Below are 12,202 nucleotides of genomic sequence, written 5' to 3' on the forward strand. Positions count from 1 at the left end.
CATCTTTTATGAGATGTGCGCACCTTGCTAAGGTGTCCCCAGCCTATTGCGGGGAGGCACCAGCTATTTAAGGCTCCTCCGCCTGATAGGAGGGGCAGAGTATTTTGTATCAATTTTTGTATGTGTTTCCTGAAGGGCTGGTGTCTTCTGTTCCTGAGTCCAGTATACTACCTGAGTCCGGTCACCGGTCTGAGTCCCTGTGCGCACTTGCTGATTTTTGCAGCGGATTTCCTGCATGTTTCGCTGCAGAAAATGTTCATAACATCTCTGCAGTGATTCACCAGCAAATCCTATGGAAAAAAAAATGCTGTGCGCACTAGGTGGATTTTGACAGCTGCATGTTTTGCTGCGGGATTCCCGCAGCAAAAACAATTGCATGTCACTTCTTTTCTGCAGGTAGGTGTGGGATGTCACTCCATTAACTGTAATGTAATCGTGAAATCCCGCAGGGAATAACGCAGGCAGCAAATTCTGTGCGGTTCATTGCGTTTTCCTATGGTATTTCGCGTTTTTCGGGACATAATGTTCATCGCTGCCCTGCGGTTTGCAGGGAAGTGATGTCATTATGACAGGTAGAGGAAGCGGAGCAGAGAGTAAACACACACAGATTACACTCACACACAGACACAGACATAGAATACACATAGAAATCAAACGTACATAATACAAAAAACAAAACGTAGGCTCCGCCGTATTTTTACCGTCCAGCCGAGGTAAACACACAGCGGCGGCCCGATATTCTAAGGCTGGGAAGGGCGAGGGCCAGGGTTAATGCCCCCCCATCTCCCGCAGCCAAGAATATCAGCCCGCAGCTGCCCCGGGACTGTCGCATCCATTATGCGACAGCCCTAGAGTGTCCCCGTCTCTTCCCGATTGCCGTGATGCAGTGGCAATTCGGGGTAATAACGAGTTAATGGCAGCAGATCGCCTCCACTAAGTCCAGGCTTAATCATGGCAGCGTCTATGAGACAGCTTTCATGATTAACCCGTAAGTAAAGTGAATAAACACACACACACACACACACACACACACACCGAAAAAATCCTTTATTTTAAATAAAACACAAAAAAGCCCCTCTTTCACCCCTTTATTAACCCCTTCCAACACACAGCTCCAGCGTAATCCACACAGGTCCCACGACGCTTGCAAACTGCTGCAGCCGCGACTGACACACTGTACTGAATGCAGCCTCGTAACGAGACTGCAGAGAGGTAACCACAGGTAATTTCTCACGGTTGGTAATGTGAGCACATTACCGCTCGGGAGAACTGCAGTGTGTCCTCACATGGACTCTATCTGTTGATTGATCTGTCCTCTATCTATTGATTATCTATTCCTCTATCTATCTATCTATCTATCTATCTATCTATCTATCTATCTATCTCTATCTATCTATCCATTATCTATCCTTCTATCTATCTATCTCAGAAGGAAATGACCTTTTTTTTTTCAGTGTGCTTTATTGCATTGAATGCATTAAAACACATGTACCAACCTGCAGAAAAACCGCACCAAAACCGCACCAAAACCACACAAAACGCACAAAAACGCAACAAAACGCATGCGGATTTCGGTGCGTTTTTTATTACGTTTTTTTCCCGCGGGTGCGGAAATCTTTCAGTTCCTGCGGAATTTAAGAAAATTCCATTTTCTAGTGCGCACAGGGCCTGAAGCTGGTATCCTGTTTGCAGTCCAATTAAACATTGTCCTGGATCTTCAGGTATCTGCATATTCAGGGACCGGTGTATCTGGTTACTGGCATTCCCCTGGACTCCAGTCTGGTCCTCTGTCCTGTATTTATGCTCCTGCTGTGTGATTGACCCTGATATCCATATCCTGCCGTGTGATGTACCCTGATATCCTGCCGTGTGATGTACCCTGATATCCTGCCGTGTGATGTACCCTAATATCCTGCCGTGTGATGTACCCTGATATCCTGCTGTCTGATGTACCCTGATATCCTGCCGTGTGATGTACCCTGCAAAGAAAAGAAAAAAGAAAAATGGTGCTCCTGTGTGAAGCTGCCGATGTGTAAGTGTGTGACGCCCTGGCAAAACCGGGCGAAGCCCCGCCCCCAACAAAGGGAAGTACTGAAGAGTACCAAGGGGGCGCGAGAGTGTGTCTGCCTGATGTAGCCGAGGCTATAAAGGCAGGGACGCCAGGACTTTGCCTAATTCCGTTCCTGGACAAGCAGTAGCCGCAACCCCGATGACATCTCACCCAGCTCCGGCAGTCCACCCGGCCGCAACGGTGATGACATCGGCTCCAGCAGTCCGCCCGGCCGCAACGGTGATGATGTCGGCTCCGGCAGTCCGCCCGGCCCCAACGGAGGTGGCACCTGATTGGAAGTCTGCCTCAGATGCTGCGCCTGCCGCTCCCAGGTACCCCATCCTGGCTGTGGAGCAGCTGGAGTGCACCTGCAGAGAGGAGGAGCAGGCCACTGAGCAATGGGGCTTTCGGCAGTTAGCGAGGCCGGTTGAAGCCGGCGCCGAGGGCATCCGAGTGGGCATGGCTCCTGAGCAGGAGGGAGAGCACGGGACCCGTGCCCCGTACTTGGAGTGGCGGCAGCAGCAACGGTAGTGGAACATGGACGGCTACCCACAAGTTAAAATGTTGACTGTTTTATGGACTGTCGCCCCTGTTCAACGTCCTCAAGTTCAGGAGGAGGCCATCTGCACCGCAGGTGGGGGTGGCAGAACAGTTTAAAGTTTTAGTAAACATACCTCCCGATGTGGGAAGATGTATAGTTGTAATGTGTGCACTTTCTTTTTCCCGTTACAATAACTGTCGGTGCCCAGACAGCCCGAGGACGGGCTGTGTTTTACCAAGGGGGTGTGTGACGCCCTGGCCAAACCAGGGTGTCACAGAGCCTGCAAAATCCAGCAAAGTGCAGGCCATTCTCCTCCTTGGTAACCTGATCCCACACCAGTGCAGCGGGGACAGGCACACCCCTCCCAGTGTAAGAGCTAAACAGAGCAGGAGGGGAGGGGCTGGGGCAGAGTGAGCTTGGAGTGTGAAGAGAGCAGACCAGGAGAGCTAGCTCCTGGCTGCTATAAGGCAGGGAAGTGTGAGGAAGGGGCCCGAGGTGGCCGGGGCAGGGTAGTGGCCCGCCGGCATCCAGGGGTGACCCGGATCACTGCAGGGGGAGTGGGCTCCCCGTTCCCGACTGAGGAAGGAGAAAGAAGCGTCTGGCTGCAAAACAAGACCAGGATCCTGCTGTACTGTGTGTGGGACCCCAAACACCCTCCGCACCGAAGGCTGCAGACACCGGCAATTTCTGGTTAATTCCTGACTCTGTGTAAATTTCCTTGCAAAGCGAACTGTGAGTAACAACATCACCCGGTCCAACCGGGTGCACAGCTCACAGACGGTCTCCATCTCCTCCCTGCACCACCTCACCGGGATCCCGGGACACCAACACCCTACCCGTGGAGGGAAATCACCACCTTGCTGCCCACCACCATCCCCGGGATCCATTTACCGGCAGCGGCGGTGCTCCGTTACCTCACCGCACACCACGGGTGTCGTCACGGACAATCTCCCTTACCTAATCCCCTTCTTACTGTGGAGCCTGGGATCACAGACTGGGTCACGCCACCGTGATACCCACAGAAGTGACCCCGTGGCCCGGATCTGAGTACCCCTTATCCCAGGGCGACACAAGTGGTGAATGCAATGTCAGTTACACTCACCTCGTACTGTTGTGCTGACAGGTACAACACTGCGGTGGCGCGTATGACAGGTTCACTGCAGGTTACCCAGGAAAGGGTTTCAGTCTGAAGTCCTCGCTGCTGTCGTCCTCTGCTCCATTAGAAGAGTATCGCCTGCTGCACCGGCCGCCCGTTCTGTCCCGGGAGCTAATTAGACCACAAATCAAATGCAAAAAAGGGCCATGATCTGGGTGTCAAACCTCCTGGTCGGTATTGCTGTGGTTAGATTTACGCAGTGCCCGGATCACTGCCCTTTTTTGCATTTGATGTGTGATGTACCCTGATATCATGCCGTGTTATCTGTTATCCTGCTGTGTGATGTACCCAAAGTCCTTCCGTGTCCTGGAAATAAAGTTGTGTTTTATGTAACCTGAAGTCTGGATGTACCTGCTGTGCTGACATCACTCTGCTGTGGTCCTTGCCTGTGCCTGCACTGCCCTGTTGCGCTCCATGCCTGCTGTACCTGATGTACGGTGTCTAAAGACCTCTGCTCGATGTCTGGAACCTTACCCAATGTCTGGTGTCAGATGACTTCTGCCCGATGTCTGGAGCCTGACCCGATGTTCATGACCTATGCCTGAGGAGCTGCGTCAGAGGTCCTACTCTTGGTGTCTCATGGCTGATGTCTGCTGGTGCTTACCTTGCTTGTTCCTGTTCAGGTCCCTGCTCTGTGTTTCTGCTTCCCCAGTCCAGCTGTCACCAAACAGTCCCGGTCACCTGTCCTGGGAGTGGCTCCTAGCATCCCGCATTGCGGCGGGCGCTTAGTCAAGCCCTTCCTCTGCTAAAAGTTAAAGGGTACTTTACACACAACGATATCGCTAACGATATATCGTCGGGGTCACGTTGTTCGTGACGCACATCCGACGCCGTTAGCGAGATCGTTGTGTGTGACTAAAAGGAGTGACGATCAACGATCGCAAAAACATCAAAAATCGTTGATCGTTGACACGTCGCTCCTTTTCATAATATCATTGGTGGTGCATGCCGCTGGTTGTTCGTCGTTCCTGCGGAGTCACATACACTCGTCGCTATGTGTGACACCGCAGGAACGACGAACATCTCCTTACCTCCGTGCACCGACAATGAGGAAGGAAGAAGGTGGGCGGCATGCTGCGGCCGCTCATCACCGCCCCTCCTCTGCTATTGGGCGGCCGATTAGTGACGTCGCTGTGACGCCGAACGCACCTCCCCCTTGAAGGAGGGATTGTTCGTCAGCAACAGCGACGTCGCTGAACAGGTATGTGCGTGTGACGCTGCCGTAGTGATATTGTTCGCTACGGCAGCGATCACCACATGTCGCACGAACGACAGGGGCGAGTGCTATCGCTAGCGATGTCGCAGCGTGTAAAGCACCCTTAAGTCTGGGTTCTCCCTGTGGTCCAGTAGGTCCACTTTACTCTCGGACACTCGTAGCCTTCCTGGATCTGCTGGCGGTGAGGTCGTGACAGCAGTCCTATGAAGTTAGTTGGGAGAATGAGACTCCTGGAACCAGGGAAGCAGTGTGTGCTTAAAGTGTTGTTGATGGAGAATTGTGCGGCCCCAGCAACGTTTAAGAAAAGTGCCCGTAATGATCTTGTTCTGTGGATATTAAGTGATTTTACAAGTAAAGACAACTTCTTTAAGAACTTGGACTCTGTGTGAGACATGTGCGTGAAAAAATGTTCCCCACACTTAACCCTTTGCACTGGAGGCTGGAACGTGGACTGATCTTGCAAATCTGCACAGCAGTTGGCGTTCGCCCTTGACTACAACTGCCTCGTGCCACGCCGGGCACGGGTGCAAGTGGGGATGTGTTTGCCGGAGTGGTGGCGTCATATCACTGCGCCGGCAGTCGGAACTGCAAGCACAATGGGTTTAAATATTAGTAGTGACCACACACACTCTCTTTGTACACTCTTGCTTCTCAGTCCCTTTAGTGTTCCTTCATTCCTCTCTGCTCTTCCCTCTCACTCCTATCTTCCGCCACCACTCAGCCCTTGCAGCCCCTTCAGCCCCTTTCTGTCCCTACTCCTCATCTCTGTCTTCCACCGTCCAGCATCAAGCAGCCCAGGTAGCCTCACCATCAAGACTGGTCTAACTATCCACCCCCTGCTATATCTGTATTAACCCCTGCATTCCCAGTTACACCAGCATTAACCCCTTGCAAGCCCAGAGTTCCCAGCTAACAGTTGTTTGTTTTGGAGTCTAGGCATCACTGTAGTTACATAATGAGATAACAGGGATTTAAACAAGCACATAGCTGTAACAGAGAGAGAGCCAAGAACCAAGAGCTGTGATTATGACCTGATGTGAAAGCTGCTGACTGATTTTATAATCGCCCCACTTTAGAAGATTAGAGGGAAGGGAGGGAGGGGAGGGGAGTAGATAACCGCTGTATAGAAATGAATGGGCTGAAGAGAGCTGACTGGTATGCTAGGAGTTAACCTCTATCCTGGAACTACTGCTCACACTTGGCCAGGGTCAAACTCTCACTGCAGGAGAATGAAAGCAGATTATTTCCATGCTGTCTATTTAATTAATTAATTAATTAATTTATTAATATATTTCAAAAACTTCACAATACCTCTTTAATATATGGCATGATTAAAATAATAACAACATTGAAAAGTAAAGTTAATGTACAGTTAAATAGTAATGGAGTATAAATAGTACAGTATACAATGTAGAACATATGTTAAACCCACATACTATGCGTAAGGATAAAGTGTCAGATGGAGACGGGAGTGAGGAGGTTAGGATTATTGTGGATGATAGTCTTAGGTCATTAGCGGAAAGGAAAACACAAGTAGGAATATAGGCAGAGATCAGAGAGGAGCTTTGTGGGTGAGAGAAATAAGTTTATAGAGGATGGGCAGCCAGTGCAATGGCTGGCACAGGGTGGAGGCATCGGTGTAGGGGTTGGAGAGGAATGTGATCCTGGCTGTTGCATTCAGCATGGATTGGAGGGGAGGGTTTAGTAAGAGCACAATTCTTATCAAATTAAACATAGGAAATAATAAATTAAATAGCGTAATGCATGTACATGCTGGGGCCAGATGGGACCACTGAGTGCATTCTGCTACTTAATAATTTATTTTTATTCTTTCAGTTTGTTGTGGCTTGGGATTTGAGCAATTTGCTATGCTGCTTGGCAACAAATACCTCACCTAGTTGTCAGTATCTGGGCTCTGTATTACATGCATACATGTATTTTGCTATTTAGAGGGAATATGTCAGCTGTTTTTTGTTATATTGTAACGCTCACCACCGGTGTTGCTGAGGCGTCAAGGGGGAGTGGACCCACTAGACCACAGGGGGAACCTGGGCTTACTATTTAGTGGAAGGAGCTTAACTAAGCACATGCCTTGAGGTAGAACACTATGTACCACTCCCAGGGCAGTGACCGGGACTTAAGGGGGCTTTACACGCTGCGACATCGCTAATGCGGAGTCGTTGGGGTCACGGAATTTGTGACGCACATCCGGCCGCATTAGCGATGTTGCTGCGTGTGACACCGATGAGCAATTTTGCATCGTTGCAAAAACGTGCAAAATCGCTCATCGGTGACATGGGGGTCCATTCTCGATTATCGTTACTGCAGCAGTAACGATGTAGTTCGCTGCTCCTGCGGCAGCACACATCGCTATGTGTGACGCCGCAGGAACGAGGAACCTCTCCTTACCTGCCTCCCGGCCGCTATGAGGAAGGAAGGAGGTGGGCGGGATGTTCCGACCACTCATCTCCGCCCCTCCGCTTCTATTGGGCGGCCGCTCAGTGACGTCGCTGTGACGCCGCACGGACCGCCCCCTTAGAAAGGAGGCGGTTCGCCAGTCACAGCGACGTCGCCGGGCAGGTAAGTATGTGTGACAGGTCTGCGCGATGTTGTGCGGCACGGGCAGCGATTTGCCCGTGTCACACAACAGATGGGGGCGGGTACCCACGCTAGCGATATCGGGACCGATATCACAGCGTGTAAAGTAGCCTTTAGGCAGCTGACCCTCAGGACATGAGACAGACTCAGGAACGAACACAAGAGCAGGCAGGTATACAGGCGGGATGGCAGGAAAGTGGGTATGGACAGGCATGGTGAGCACGGCAGGGACAGATAGCTATAGGAAGATGGACACATGTATAGGTGACGGGACAGAAGCACAGGACCTGGCAACTAGCTAGCAAACTGATAGACTAACTAACTAGGAGCGTTGCACAGGCATCTCTCCTAATGGGAGGATGCCTTAAATACATATTGCCTCTCAGCCATAGGCTGAGAGGCATTTCCAAGAAATGGCACGCCGGCTCTTCAAGAGAAGAGCAGGTGTGCCTGTGTGTGCCCTAAGCACACTCCCGGGAGATCTGAGCTGTATGCACAGACCCCGGGAGGGGGAGACCCTGATTCCAGTGATGTATCACTTAGAGTACTGGGTGCAGCAGTTATGACAAAATCAGAGTTTTCTCTGCTGCTGAGCAAGCAGAGCTCAGTGGTTGACATGTGTATAACCCTGCACACACTACAACTTTCTATCTACATTGTATAGTGACAGAGAGTTGCTAATAAGTGCTAGTTCGTAGTTGGACGAGAATACAAGAACAGTTGTCCTTTAGTGATAATATCCTTCTGATAAAACACTGATTGTATTGAAAAAGCAAAACAAAGCATAGCAAGTGACACATTACTGGAATCAAGGTCTCTGCTCAGAAGTCATTGGAAAAACCTGCTGATAGATTGCCTTTAACAATTCGTTTGCAATTATGTTTCAATTTTCTGATAGAAAAAAAAGTTTTACAAAGCAAAGTAAACTTTTGGGTAAGTGCAGCTGAGATAAATAAAATGATTCAATTTTATATTAATGTTTTCTTAAATCACTAAAATTCTACATTTTAATTACTTTTTCTTATTGACGGTCCTTCTTTCCCCAGAGTCTGAAATGTAATCTCTGAAATTACTGGTGAACATGTTAAAAAAATGCAAATATATGACGGTGCAGTAAGGAAATATGGGAGGTATGTGAACCCTGCATTGTGAAAGTTCCCAGTCCTCTGCTTCTGCTTGTGCAAGCTGCGGTGCAGGAAATATTGGTCGTAGGTTTTTGGGATAAAAGAAGAAATATTTGCTGAAAACCAATATTGCATGGGGGCATTATCAGTTCTTCATCCCATAGGAGAGATTAACCCTTTCCCTCTGAAATCCTTTTATGATGTAATTCAATCCAGATAGGAGTGGGGGTCTGCAGTGTGGGCTGGGCAAGGAGGGAGCTGCATGCCCTTCACTATCACAGTTGTGTATTTCTTCATAAAGGCACTTGTCAGATCGTTATTCTCCGCTGCAGGATTCTCTTATAGTATCACATTACTGGACGTGTCCCCTGTCCCCAGCTTGGCTCTGCACAAGGAAAGACGTGGTAAGCAGTGACATTAGAATATAGTATATAGAATCTCTCAGTGCTGTCAGTGAATGATAACGGTAAGATACAGGGAAATGTTTCTACTTAATTGTTGACACTTGTAGGAATGGCGCTGGATTTTTTAATACGTGTTCTCAGGATGTATGAGTAGATTGCAAATGATTGACAGCTGTTTTTTTTTTAGTGTCAAAATGTTGAAAATGTTGCTATTTTATACCACTCTTTGTTTAATGCTGGGACTACAATGCAACTTTGGCACATGGCTAAAGATCACAGTGTGCTGCTGCTTAATTGCAGCATAGTGAGTGGGATCGCATTGTGACCCACAAGGTGCTGCACCCACGGCATGCAAGTAACAAGAATATGGAACCAGCTCAATTTTTTACAATTTGTTTGCCTGTTGTTTAATGATCTGGATAAAAAGTGTTCACACCCATACCATAATTCACAATTTTGAAAGATTACAAAGAGGGCACATACTGTGTAATCCATGTGTCATGGCAAATTTTTGTCCCCACAAAAATGTTCTTCTAGAGAAGCCCTTCTGTGTTTTCACACAGTATGGTACCCCTGTCATGACCCCCAAAGAGCGCAACACACAGTATGATAGCCCTCAGTGCAACCCAGCCAGTATGAAACCTTCACAGTACATTCTCCCACACAGTATTGTGTCCTCACAGTACATACCCCCACACAGTATGGTACCCCTGTCATGACCCCCAAAGAGCGCAACACACAGTATGATAGCCCTCAGTGCAACCCAGCCAGTGTGAATCCTTCACAGTACATTCTCCCACACAGTATTGTGCCCTCACAGTACATACCCCCACACAGTATCATGTCCCTCCTAGCTACTCATACACAATAAAATACCCCAGAGCTCCGCCACACATAGTATTTCCCACCCATAGAATGATGCTCTCACAGGATATTCCCCCACACAGTATGATGCCCTCACAGTACATTCCCCCACATAGTATGATGCCCTCACAGCACATTCCTCCACACAGTTTTTTGCCCTCACAGTACATTCCCCCCACACAGTATGATGCCCTCACAGTACATTCCCACACACAGTATGATGCCCTCACAGTACATTCCCCACACAGTATGATGCCCTCACAGTACATTCCGCACACAGTATGATGCCCTCACAGTACATTGTCCCACACAGTATGATGCCCTCACAGTACATTTCCAAATACAGTATGATGTCCTCACAGTACATTCCCCTACACAGCATGATGCCCTCACAGTACTTTCCCCTACACAGTATGATGCCCTCACAGCTCTGGTGAGATGCAGTACCCTATGGCGACTGAAGCCTCAGGAGCGCCACACACCCCCATTGCGAATCCCAGCACGTCCGCGGGCTGGAAAGAAAACAAAACTGGATTTACTTAGGCGTGAATCAGCTTGGATTTTCCAGCTAAATTGTCTCGCCCCATTGGGAATAAATGAGGAACTCTTATTTACGGGGTTCTATAAGCAGAGATGATGGTGTTCTAATGGTGCCTGGCAGGAATAAAATCAAAAGAGCAAAAAAGGTAAAAATAATGAAAAAAATAATGATAAATATATATTTTGCCATATAGGAGATATCTTATTGCGCTTTATTTTTTGAGAAATATCTTATTATATTATGCTCTTGCCATGGCACCTTTTGAGATCCTTCTTTATCCCTATGGAGAATTTGGGTCCAGATAGAGATTTATGCATTATCTTTTTTTCTTGAGCCCTGTTTCTATATATGCTTCTATATATGTTTTTTTTTGTTTTGGATGGGATCATCACTGTCGTATTTTGGGGCTAAATCTATGTCTCGCTTTCATAATACCTGATAAAAATCATTCAGCAGCTCCCTAGATGGAACTTACAAATTTCTGTCTTCTTGTATGGCGGCCGCCATCTTTTTGGAGTCCTGCGCATGCGCGGTATGCCAAAAACTCCCTCTGCCTCTTTCTAACTGAATGCCAGCGTGCATGTGACTTTCGGGACGCCAGAGACATGCATTACGTGGCGATTTTGAATGTTAGTGACTATCTCTGCACACCTGATGAGGTAACTTCTTGGTTATTTAAATCCCCACTTTTTAGGTGGGCAAATTCTACCCCTGACGAAGCTGTTCTATGTAACAGCGATACGCATGGGGAATCTGTAATCCCACCCCTGCCATTTTTCTGACATGGATCTCTCTATCTGGTAAATCCAGCAATCGCTGGTATTGTCTGGGCTTATGGTTTCACAGATCTCTCTGTATTATATGGGTTGAGTGTATTATTGCCAACTTATATGTGTTATTTTCATGTTTTATGGGTATGTGGACTTTGTTATTTTCTTGTGTATCTATTCTGGTGCAAAATCTATGTTCATACTTATGATCTTGTTATCTTTGAGTGATCCCTGTCATGTATGTATATTAACCTAGCCCTGTACTAAACTTGCCGGTAGATTGTGATCATTGCAAAAAAGCAAGGGGGGTGTTTGTTCCTTACAGGGATCAAACAAGTAGAATGGAGGCTTTTTATATGCCTTTTTAAATGGTTTTAATAGTTTTTGTGTCCACTTTGTGTATAATAAAAAGACCAATTTTGTATTTTTCTAAAGGTGTATCCCTCGTTTTTTGCACAGCACTTTCTCATCCTTTCTATGAAGCCTCAGGGGCGCCACACACCCCCACAGCGAATCCCAGCACGTTCGCAGGGTGGAAAGAAAACAAAACAATGGCACAATTGCAAAATTTTGTGATGCTGTAAACATTAACATTTCTTCCCTTTATGGGAGGCATGGTTTCTTGAAGGTTACAAACACAACTTTTAGCATTTCAATAGAAAACCTTTGGCATGTAAAAGCATATAAAATGTGTGCAATGTAAACATTATATCACATATAAAACTTTGCATTTTAAACTTTTTGGCAGTAGCACATCTCTTTTGGCATCCATAGTCTCAGGTCCTTTGCACCATTCCCATTATGTGCAACATAGCAATAAATTATAGCAGCAATATCAACAAAATGAGGTACCTGCCACCCCCAACGTAGGCTCTGGGCATGCTGCAGAGTGTTCCTGACCACGCTTCATTACTTGTGCACGCACAACAGGTTTTGAG

At 47.7% G+C, this 12,202-nt stretch overlaps 1 protein-coding gene across 2 annotated transcripts in view; it reads left to right on the top strand.

Moving 5' to 3' along the window:
- The first annotated feature begins 8,958 nt into the window (after positions 1-8,958).
- The window catches only part of LOC142301214 (leukotriene C4 synthase-like), a 132,757-nt gene continuing 129,513 nt past the window's right edge, over positions 8,959-12,202 (top strand). For both annotated transcript variants that reach the window (XM_075342242.1, XM_075342241.1), the window contains exon 1: positions 8,959-9,089. The gene's annotated coding sequence lies outside the window, so the exon portion shown is untranslated. The remainder of the gene's footprint in view (positions 9,090-12,202) is intronic.

The sequence above is a fragment of the Anomaloglossus baeobatrachus genome, chromosome 4 (assembly GCF_048569485.1).
Source record: "Anomaloglossus baeobatrachus isolate aAnoBae1 chromosome 4, aAnoBae1.hap1, whole genome shotgun sequence".
NCBI lineage: Eukaryota > Metazoa > Chordata > Amphibia > Anura > Aromobatidae > Anomaloglossus > Anomaloglossus baeobatrachus.